Genomic DNA, 11,394 nt, shown 5'->3' on the forward strand with positions numbered 1-11,394 from the left:
GGGGGGGGGGAGTGTAATGAAGTTTTTAAATCTTCAACAACGATGTGCAATATAAAGTAAAGGACATGGATTTTTTCATCCTCAAATGCGCTCATATGCGCCATAATTTTGTTTTGAAAATTTTGAAAATTTCCTACAATAAGGAGGTAACAAAATTTGATGAATGATGACCAAAAAAAAAACAGTTTTCAATCCGCATTGATAAAGTGACATTTCTATTGGGTTTCAAATGCGCTCAGATGCGTAACTTTCAAAATTAACAAAAAAAAAAATCAACCCCCACGCAACCACTTGTTACGATCCACTACTCGATTCTATCTCCAAATAAATAAAACTGCAGTATACAAATTTATTATTGTCTCGTGTTATATGATTTCAAATGCGCTCATATGCACCACTTTCGAAATTGAAAAAAAAAATCACAAACAACCCCCCTCCCCCATTTCCAATTGTTATCGATCCACCACATGATGATATCTCTAAATAATATTAATTACAAAATACAAATTTATAATGATCTTTTGTCTAGGATTTCAAATTTTATTTATTTATTTTCAGTTATTTTCAATTTTATTTATTTGGAGATATCATTGGGTGGTGGATTGTAACAAGTGTTTGTATGGGGGTTGATTATGGTTTTTTGTCAATTTTACAAGTGGCGCATATGAGCGCATTTGAAGTGATGAAAGATAGGTACACTGCATTTGGAAAAATATTATTATTTTAGAAAAATCACGCCAGCCCCTCCCCCCTATTTCGATCGCTGATAGCTCGGTTATCAATGTGGCGCAACATTTTTTCTCTATGGCGTATATGAGCGCATTTGAAGATCTTAAAGATCATGTGATTTAAAATTTCACATTTCTCGAAAAGCTTACAAATTTTATTTTTAAGCCTAAAAAATATATAATTTACTCAGAACGTATTAAATTATTTTGTAACTGTAAATAATTTTTGAATTTTCTTGAGAACTTCTAGATATCTTTCAGAATGATTCGATTGGTTTCTATCGTTTTTTTAAATCCTGCAAAAAGCGGACTCTTCTTCATGCCGATAATTTTAAGTCAATAACCCTACTTTATTAGTATAATAATTTTAATTTGATAATAAATCTCCACGAATTTTATGCGTGCTGGAAGTAAGGAAGCTTTTTGGAAATTCTATAAAATAAAAAATATTTATTTTGCTAATGATTTTCAATATTGTAAAAACCTAATATTTGTAAAAATTGTTAATTTCTTTCATAAGAGAGACGACAAAAGTTAAATCGGATTGATCCTAAATTCATCAAAATTTAATGTTCTAGGACAAAATCTTTATTGAACCTATTATAAATTTAAAAATATTTTTAAAAATTCTTTTTCACTGAAGCAAAACAGTCTCAAATATATTCTGCTTCAGGCTACATTTCTATTTTTAAAAAGTCAAAACAGAATAAGAAAATTATTTTATTGTGTTGACTATGTGTTAATAAATTAATGATTTTAAATATTACATAAATGTTGATTACTGGTGACAATGCAATATATGTTTTTACAAAATTTTGAACATTTTAAAATAATGTAATAAACTGATAATCTTTTGCGTACATTTTAATATTTCCATTTTCAAAATCAAAACTTGCTGAAACGATAATGTTGGCTGGGTAAATTTGATAAAAATTACTATTTTAAAATATCATAAATTAACTTAATTTTTGACCAAAGTTGCCCCTTATTCAATAAGTTAGCTTTTGTGAAAAAGGTTACCTAAATTATTTAAAACATTTTTAAAGAAAATCGTTAGATCAAAAAATTTTTTGAGCAGCTGCTAAAGTGCATAAAAATTTGGTAAGGTTACATAGATTATGTGTGTAAATTTACTTAAACAAATGAATAACTTTCTTCGCTTTTTTTTAACAAAAATTGTTTGTAAAAGAAAAAGTATTACAAGCACCTAATATTGAGATTTGTTATAATTGATTTAAATTAAGAAAGAAAAAATTCTCATCCTTTTTTCAACTCGTGCGTATCGTAATAGCTGATCTGTACATTTTCTCATGTGCAAACACAGTCATTACTTGGTAGAAGCGTTGCTCTATGAAATCTGTCTCATATTTTGACTTTTTTGATTTGAGATTTGGGAGATAGCCTGAAGGCCATTAAAATCAACATTTGCTTTTGTTCTTTGAATATTAAAAGCGATTCAACAATTCAAGGTCTTTGAAATTATGTATATGCTAACAATTTTTTTTCTTCGAAATAAAGTATTTAAGCCACATATTGTTTCTCCAGTGTAAAGATTAGGAAATTTATTATTAACAAATGTAATTGATGTGATTCATGCAATGAACCAATTTCCAAAGAATTGTATTCATAATGAATACTTTGAGTAAAAAATTGACTTACATTATTTATAATTATCCTTCTGAAATATCTTAGGTTTTTATTTTAAAGTGAAGAATTTTTTAAACATTGGCCTGATAATAACTCAGTCTTTAAGTTTTCTTACTGCTCACATGTTTTATTTCGTTTTTCTTTCTTTAACATTGGTTGATTTCATAAGATAGCAAATTATTTTATGCCTGGTAAGAGAGCAAATGATCAGCTGTTTGAAGTACAGATAACCTTAGATTTTGAATAAGATAAATATTAAAATATGTATGAATATAAATAGATTTTAAAAGAGTTTAATTTTTGTAGCGTTGAAATTTCTTAATTTTTGCTGGTTTACAATTTGAAATTTTACAGTGCTGTAGTTTTTAACTTAGATATTAGAAATGTCAGGAAAATTTAAATATTCAGATCTTCAAAATGGCAAAATTTTATAATGAGATGCTGAAAACCGGAGTTAAAATGTTTAATTGTGAATAAATATTATATTTCACTAAATAATTAATATGAACGTAATACTAATTCATCTTAATCATAACTCAGTAATTGAATAATCTCTTTGATTTTGTATCGTTAAAATTTTAGAGTTTTGAATTTTCAATTTGAATTCTAGATTTCCAATTTTTCCCTTTCTCAAGTTTATTTCGTACGTTTTAAATTCAAAATCGTTCAATATGGTTTGTTGTTAAAAAAAACATTAACAAAAATTTTGGTTCACATTAACGTAACGTAACGAAAAGAAACGAGATATTTTGTTTCGTTCAGTCCTGAACGCTGTAATAGAATTCATTGAATTGTTCAGTTTAGTAAACCCTAAAAAGGTTTGGTGATATAATTTAATGCGCTATTTTAATTAGATTTCAATTAAATATGTAAAATAATAATTGGCGACCACTGAAGGGATTTTCCAAATTGAGGATTTGTTAAAAACATTGGGCGTTAAACGAGTATATCGCCCACCACATGCCATGCCTGACCACAGCGGCTCGTACCACTCGACGCTCCTAGCATTGTACTGGCACGCGGACCTTGGAAATAGACTTGTGGCTGACCATAACGGCGTCGTGCACTACGTACTTGGTAGAATTCTGTGACCGTTCAGTAGCACGAGTCGCTCTGGTCAGACGTTACAGGTGGTGGGCGAGAAATTCGTTCGACGTCTATAGTGTTTTCTACAAATTCTCAATCTGAAAAATACCTTAAATGGTCGCCAATTATTACACAGGTGGTGCAGTGTACGACATTGTACCGTAACACGTTGTTGCAAAATAAACATCCCTGGACAAATTGATTTTCAGAAGAAAATTATCATCCGATTTTAACTTTTTACATTCTCATCATTTATGATTGAGAAAGTATTAGAATTGTTCGAAATTTCACATCACAGTTTTTCAATGGATCTCCACGTTTCGAGACACTTTGAATCCGAAAATCTGGTTTTTACAATAGCGTCTGTCGGTCGGTCCGGCCGTCCGTCCGCCCGTGAACACGATAAAACTCGAAATAAAAAATAAACAAATTTTTTTTTTTTGAAAAAACGGAAATTCAAATTTTGATTGCACAAAAAATAATTAAAAATTAAAAATTCCATTTTGTGGACAAACTATGTAGGATACGAAAAAAGATGAATTAACACAAATTGTTATCCCAAAAAGATCTACAATTTTATTAAAAATCACTTCTCATTAGGATGCGTACTTTTTGTTTTATTTGTGAAAATTAACTTTGAAAATAAAAAAATAAAATAAAAATGTGTGGAAAAACGACGAAAGTTACGAGAAAAAAATTCAACAAAAACTCAAAGTCTACAGAGCTTTGATTATAAAATAATTTGCTTTAAATTATTTTATCAATCATTAAAGTTTGTACAACCAGGAATAGCCAAATAGTGAATTTGTTAATTAAGTTAGTTTAAACAATTATTATTTGTATTTCGTGCTCAAATATTATAATTAGGTTTTATTTCCAAGTAATATTTGATTAATTTTATGGAAAAACTTTATTTAATCAAAAACACCCGATATAGACATTTCTTTATAAAAATTGCCTTTAAAATAACAAATTATTTATTAATATTCATTAATTTAACTAAAAAACTCGTTTTGTTCATAAATCGGTCAAATTTAGTGCGAATCAAGTAACGAATCGCCGCCAATCACCACAAAACCATTTGAATATACTTATTTCTTTATAACAAATTCAATAATTTTTTTAACATTTGCACTGACATCGAACATTTTTAGATAGTTGCTTTCAGTTTTCTGGGTATTTTTGATTGAATGAAAGCATTTGTTTTAAACTGGTATACTTAAATATTTAAATCTTCTTTTTATTTTTGTTATGAAGCAAACAAAAAATAAACCAAAATTCGAAAATCGGCCCAGACTGTTCGATGCCGGGTCGCCTTCGAAAATGTTTAAATTATAATTGGTTCATCTACTACTATAAAAAAGCTGTACAATACGTATTCTTGGTTTTTGAATTCAAAAAGTTATAAATAAAATAATTTTGAATTGACCAAAATTTTGACAGAAGGATAATATTTTTAATGAAATTAATTGAACCTACTTCATTTGTAAATAGAAGCATTTAAAATTAAACAATTTGAAATTGATAGTGCTTGAAATAAAAAAATTTGTAATTTCATGCTCTTAAAATTGTACCAAAATGTTGAAAATTTGACCAATTTATTAAAAATAAATTCAAAATGAAAATTTTTTCAATTATAAATGTTTTAAACTACAATTATTATAAAAAAAGTTAAAAATAAAAAGTAATTTTAAATGGTAACATTAAACATTAATAAACCTCTATCGCAAAACATAATAAATTAAATGAATCGTTTAAAATTAAGAACTTTCGAATGGTTCATTATAATTTTCAAAATTCAACTATTTCAATTTTAATTGAAAAATCGAGAAGAGTGTTGCGAATAATAAGATTTACTTATGCGTATGGATCATTCATAACCACGCAAACTAATATTAAGAAAGAGCCAATAATTCGATGTCCAGAAAATCACAACTTATTGAGAAAAAACGATTTAATAGTGATGCGCACCACGAATTTTTGTCTTCCTTCCCAACGTCCCTCTGCATAACTCAGCTGCAACTTTTGATGAAGTTGCGGCAATAACATGAAGTTTTGTATGTTTGTTTTCACGTGAAAACAAATAAAACAATAAAAACTCAGCTTGTACGATAAGTCAGGCACAAAATACTGACGAGTGTCTCATCTCACCTCGTATACGATCTCTCCTCGAATTACTTTTTATTATGATTTGGATGGTTGAAATGCTTTCATGTCTAGTTAATTTATTAAATTAAAAGTAATTTAATCTCTAATGCCTATATCTAAAATTTCTGCATTTTTAAGGCTTGCATTTGAAAAAAATATTGTATTAATTTTTCATCGTATCAGATTTATTTCGGATATATTAAAAATTAAAAATTTTTTAAGCAAAAAAGCTTTGAATTGATGTTGTTCAACCCGCCACATGCAACTTCTGATCACAGCGGCTCGTACCACTGAACGCACATGGACAATGTAGTGGCGCGCGGACCTTGGAAGTAGACTTGTGTCTGACCATAACGGCGTCGTCCACTACGTACTTGGTAGAATGCTGTGAGCGTTCAGTGGCACGAGTCGCTCTGCTCAGACATTTAAATTAGTAACTAGAGCATGGTGAAATTGGAAACTGCAATTCGCTAAAAATTAAGATACTTAAATGCTTCATAAGTTAAAATGTTTCAAAATTTATTCATATTCATACTAATTCCTATTAAAGTGGTCATGCAAAAATATTCGGTCATCTGTTTCCCAATTTGAAATTGTTCAAACAATTTTAGTCATAACGATAACAAAATTTGTTTGAATAATTGGAAAATTATATTAATATTATGTTACATTTGGTAAGACAAAATGTTCCTCCTGCCTTTTAAGGTAAATTATATACCTGAAAAAAGAAGTATTATTTTAAAAATTGTAAAATTATTCAGAAGAAATTATTTTATTCTTATTATTGATTAAAGTACTTATAACGTCAAGAAAATAGAGTTTTATCACGTCAAGCAAATCATTTGGCGACTCACCTGATAAACTTTTTTGAATATAAAAATTTTTACGCCGTTAACAATTTGTTTAAAAAAAAAACTGGGTAACTTTACGTTACCGATTAATGATTAATCATGAAAAAAAATGTAAAAGGCTGACTTTTACCGATGTGAAATTAATGGGAAACTTCATAATCTATGTGCGACCCCTAAATTTTAACCGATTTCTCTCAAATTTGAAAGTTCTTTTTAGAGAATTTGAACAAAACTTAGATGTAAGAGCCAAAATATATTGAAAAAATTCAACCAAATATAAATAAGAACCATCCTAATTTTTAAATTTATCTTCCTTAAAAGCTAATGTTATCCATATTTCAAAAAGCTAATGCACATAATTGATTTATGCTTATTTGCTATTTCGTGGAAGAAACAAATGAACGAGCAATATAAACAAAACATTTATGCATTGAAAACTATAATTTCCAACTGAAATTATTGGCAATTTATAGAAAATAAATATATTATTGATTAGTATCAATATCATGCAAACAGAAAAAATTTGTTGTTCAAACAGTAGCTAGCGATTTTCAAGATTGAGCTCATTTCAGGCCAATATTTAAAAAATGTAGTACTTGAAAAGATAAAACCTAAAATATTTTAAAAACCTTTTTATAAATAATCTCAGTCGATTTGTGTACTTAAATTACAATACTAGGCGTTAGGTATTAACAATATTTTATAGTTTAGTAAGTCTGATAAGCTACTTCAATTGACATTATAAAACAGAGCATTTTTGCCACGAAAAAATGATAAAAATAGTCTATTTGCTTGACTACATATTTTAACAAACAGAAACGTTAAATAAGAACGGGAAAATGTTCTATTTCTTTATTTAAATTAATTATAAATTTGATTAAAACTTCAGTGGGCTGTAAATAAGTAGTAAGTTTCTATTCTTTTTTTGGACAAAAATGAAAAAAAGGCAAGAAGAATGAAGAATTCAAAACCGCAAAACCCCTCTCAACTCTGATATTCAGGAAAAATATTTGTTTAGAATCTTAAAGAAAGAAAATCTTTTTGTCATTTTAAAATATGCAAATATTATATACGCACGTAAAAGATTAGAAATTTATAATTTACTCGAGATTCTCCAAATTACTCTAAAGATATTATTATCATCTTGGACAAATCACTTATGCGTGGATAATAAGACTTTTTAAAGATAATCATAGAGATAAGGATGAGGGATTTCCCTGTGTCTCTCGAATTGAGGTTGTAAACCAGTTATCTCAATTTTAAAAAGAGCAATTTAAAAAATGATTAATAAAGTGGGGATGATATTTCTATTAATAATTTTAACGGATTTTGGAATTGAATTCCATAATTTCTTTGCATTCTATGCATTTTCACGAAATTTATTCCATGAATTCCTTAAATTCAATAAATTCCTAAAATTCCATGAATTCCTTAAATTCCATGAATTCTGTTAATTCCTCGAATTTCGCGAATTACACGGTTTTCGTGAATTCCGTAACTTTTTGCAAATTTCATGAGTTCTACGAATTCCGTGAATTCCACAAATTCCGCAAATTCCGTGATTTTCATTAATTTCTTGAATTCATTGAAATCTATAAATTCCTTAAACTTTATGAATTCCGTAAATGTCGTAAATTGTATGAATTCCGTATATTCTATGCATTTGGTGAATCTGAAAATCTAGCGAATGTCGTGATTTCAGTGAATTCCTTGAAGTCGGTGAATTCCTCATATATAATGGTTTTCTTGAATTCGATAAATTCCGTGAACTCAACAAATGCTGAGAATTCGATTATTTTGTGAACTCCATGCATATAATAATTTCTCTAAATTCCATGAATTCTATCAATTCCAGGAATTTATTGAATTCCATGAATTCCATATCAATTCTACAAATTTTACGAATTTCGTGAATTTCGTGAATTCTATTAATTCCTTCAATTCCTTGAATTTCATAAGTTTATTGAAGTTTCAGAAACTCATGAAGTCAATAAATTTCATGAATTCTACAAATTCCATGAATTATACGAATTCCATGAATTACATGAATTCCATGAATTTTACGGATTCTATGAATTTAATGAGTTCTATGAATTCCATGAATCCTATGCATTCAATGAATTTATTAAATTCTGTGAATTCCATGAATTCCGTGAATATCGTGAATCCAGCAAATCAAGAGAATTCCGTAAATTGAGTAAATTCCTTAAATTCTGTGAATTTTTTATATACCATGAATTCTGCGAATTTTCTGAATTCTAAAAAATTCCGTCAATTTCGCGAATTCCGCAAATTCAGTGAATTCTTCGATTTAAGCGAATACCTTGAATTCCATAATTTCCTTGTATTCCATGAATTCCTCGAATGGCATGAATGACTGGAATTCCTTGAGTTCCAAGAATTACTTGAATTTCATTATTTCCCTGAATTTTATAAATTCTGAGAATGGCTTGAATTCAGTGAATTCCAAAATTCTACGAATTCCGTAAATTTCTTTAATTCCTTAAATTCAGTGCATCCCGCGAATTTCGTGAATTTGGTGAATTTCATGAATATAAGTATGCAATGCTATACTCGACTGTAACTTCATAATTCGCATAATGCTAAAAAAAATTAATTGTTCCCTATAAGGACATACGAATATAAAACAAATTTTATAGAGTTTCTTATAAAAAATAAATTGTTGATTTAGATTAAAACTTTTGGGCTTCAAAATCATACACTTATTGTCCGCAGCTTTGTATAAAGATTTTTTTTATCTCTGAAAAAATACGCAATAAAACAATTAATAATGCAATTAATGAATAAGAATCATTCTTACAGAGTTCTCAACACGAGGGAAAGTGTCTGCTCGAACTTTTGGCATTAGTGGCCACTAAAAAGATAGCTTGCCCAAAATTTTTTCTTTTTAGTAATTAAACTAACCTTGTTGTAACAGCCGATAATATGATGCACGTTCTGCGTTTCCAGAAAATCACAACTTATTAAGAAAAAAATAATAATTCGTCCCGCGCACCAGAATTTGTTGGCTCTTTCCTTAGCGTTTCTCAGTATTAATTAACTATAACTTTTTGTTAAGCCGCGGCAATTACGTCAACTCGTATTTTATATTTTATATTTATAACCAATAAAACATTCGAAAGTCAGTTAGATCGATAAGAAAGGCTCAGAATAACGAGGAGCGTCCCATCTCTCATCGAGGTACGGTATACCGTATTTGAACTAGCAGTTTTATATTTTAATTTTTAAGACTTGAATTTGAGAAATTACTGTTTTAATTTTTCATTGTTTGTAATTTATTCTGGATATATTTCACTCACCATTTTTTTTCTGATTTTATATTTATTCTATTTTAAGTCTAATCTTATTTGCAGGGTGTCCCGGTAATTAAGGCACATTTATATATGTTTTAATTTCTCCTAAAAATGGACGAGATATTAATTAATTTGACTATTTTTAATTATATAGAATTCAAAGAAATTTTTAGAATCTAAATTATTTCTGAAAATTGTGCCCCTTTGAACTACATTATTTATAATTTTTGTATTTCTTTAGTGTTCTGTAAATTCGACTCAATTCTCTGCATTTTTGTCAATTTTGTTAATTCTTCTCAATTTATAAAACATTTTAAGATTCTATACATGCTTTAGAATTTTGTGAATTCTTTTGAATTTTTCAAATTCGTTTGAAGTCCGTGAAATCTTTTTCACTGATAACTTTTGAACTGTCTAAAGACCTTTAAATTCTATAAAATATTCGGAATTCTATAAATTCTTTTTATTCTCTTTATTAATTATCTAAATTGTTTTGTAATTTTCACAACGCTTTAAACAATTCTACATTTTTTTAATTTCCACGAGACTACTAAATACTTTAAAAGCTTTTTCAATTCTATCTCTAAATTTTTCCGAATTTTCTTAATTCTTCTTATTTGTCTAAATACTCATAAATTCTCTGAAATTCTGTAACTAAATTTAAAAAACTATCCTTTCTTTGTATCTTTGAAATATTTTTAAGAACTCACAGAGTTTAAACGAATTCAAAGTGTTCAACACAATTCAAAAAAATTTTAAAGAGCTTTGATGATTAAAAAACAGAATACAAAAAATATAAAAATTGAAAATATTTCAGAGAATAAAAAAAAATCATAAAACTCAAAAGTTTTACAATTCAGAAGAATTGAAGGAATTCGTAGGAATTAGATAATTGAGATTATTTAGGAGAATTTAGAGAATTTGGAAGAATTCAGAGGTTTCAGAACAATTCACAGAATGAATAAAAGTTTACAGAGTTCCAAAGAATTCACAGAATTCAAAAGAATTTAGATCATTCAAAAATAAGAGGATACAAAATAATTCATAGAAAAAAAAATATTTTAGAGGATTCGAAAGTTAGTACAAAATTGATGAGAGCTCAGAGAACAAAAAAGATTTAAAGAAATTCTGAACCATTACAATTACAAATTACAAATACAAAAAATTCAAAACATTAAAAATATTTCAGAGAATTCAAAAGTTATTAGAGAATTCAGAACAATTAAGGAGACTTAAAATAATACAAAAGAACTGGAGAAATACAGAAGAACTTAATTTAGAAAATCTAAAATCATTTAAGAGAATTCAGAAGAATGCAGAGAATTCTGAAGAATATAGCGATGGCGAAAGAATTCAGAAGAATTCAGAGATTTCGAAAAAATTCGGAAGAATTAAAAGATTTCGACAGAATTCAAATAATCAGACAGAATTCAGAGAATTAAGAAGAATTTGGAGAATTTAGAAGAATTCACAAAGTGCAAAATAATTCAAAAAATTAAAAAGAATGTAGTAAATTTAAAAGAGATCCGAGAATTTAACACGTGCTTCTGATTGCTTGATCCTTAATGTTTGATTATTCATTCATTATTGCCTTCACAGGTATTTATCATTAATATTTTT

At 27.8% G+C, this 11,394-nt stretch overlaps 1 protein-coding gene across 1 annotated transcript in view; it reads right to left on the bottom strand.

The window, feature by feature from the left end:
* LOC117173129 overlaps window positions 1–9,544 on the bottom strand; it is a 21,872-nt gene extending 12,328 nt beyond the window's left edge. The window contains exon 1 of the mRNA XM_033361525.1: window positions 9,386–9,544. The gene's annotated coding sequence lies outside the window, so the exon portion shown is untranslated. The remainder of the gene's footprint in view (window positions 1–9,385) is intronic.
* Between the last annotated feature and the right edge of the window lie 1,850 nt (window positions 9,545–11,394).

This window comes from Belonocnema kinseyi, chromosome 5 (assembly GCF_010883055.1).
Source record: "Belonocnema kinseyi isolate 2016_QV_RU_SX_M_011 chromosome 5, B_treatae_v1, whole genome shotgun sequence".
Taxonomy (NCBI): domain Eukaryota; kingdom Metazoa; phylum Arthropoda; class Insecta; order Hymenoptera; family Cynipidae; genus Belonocnema; species Belonocnema kinseyi.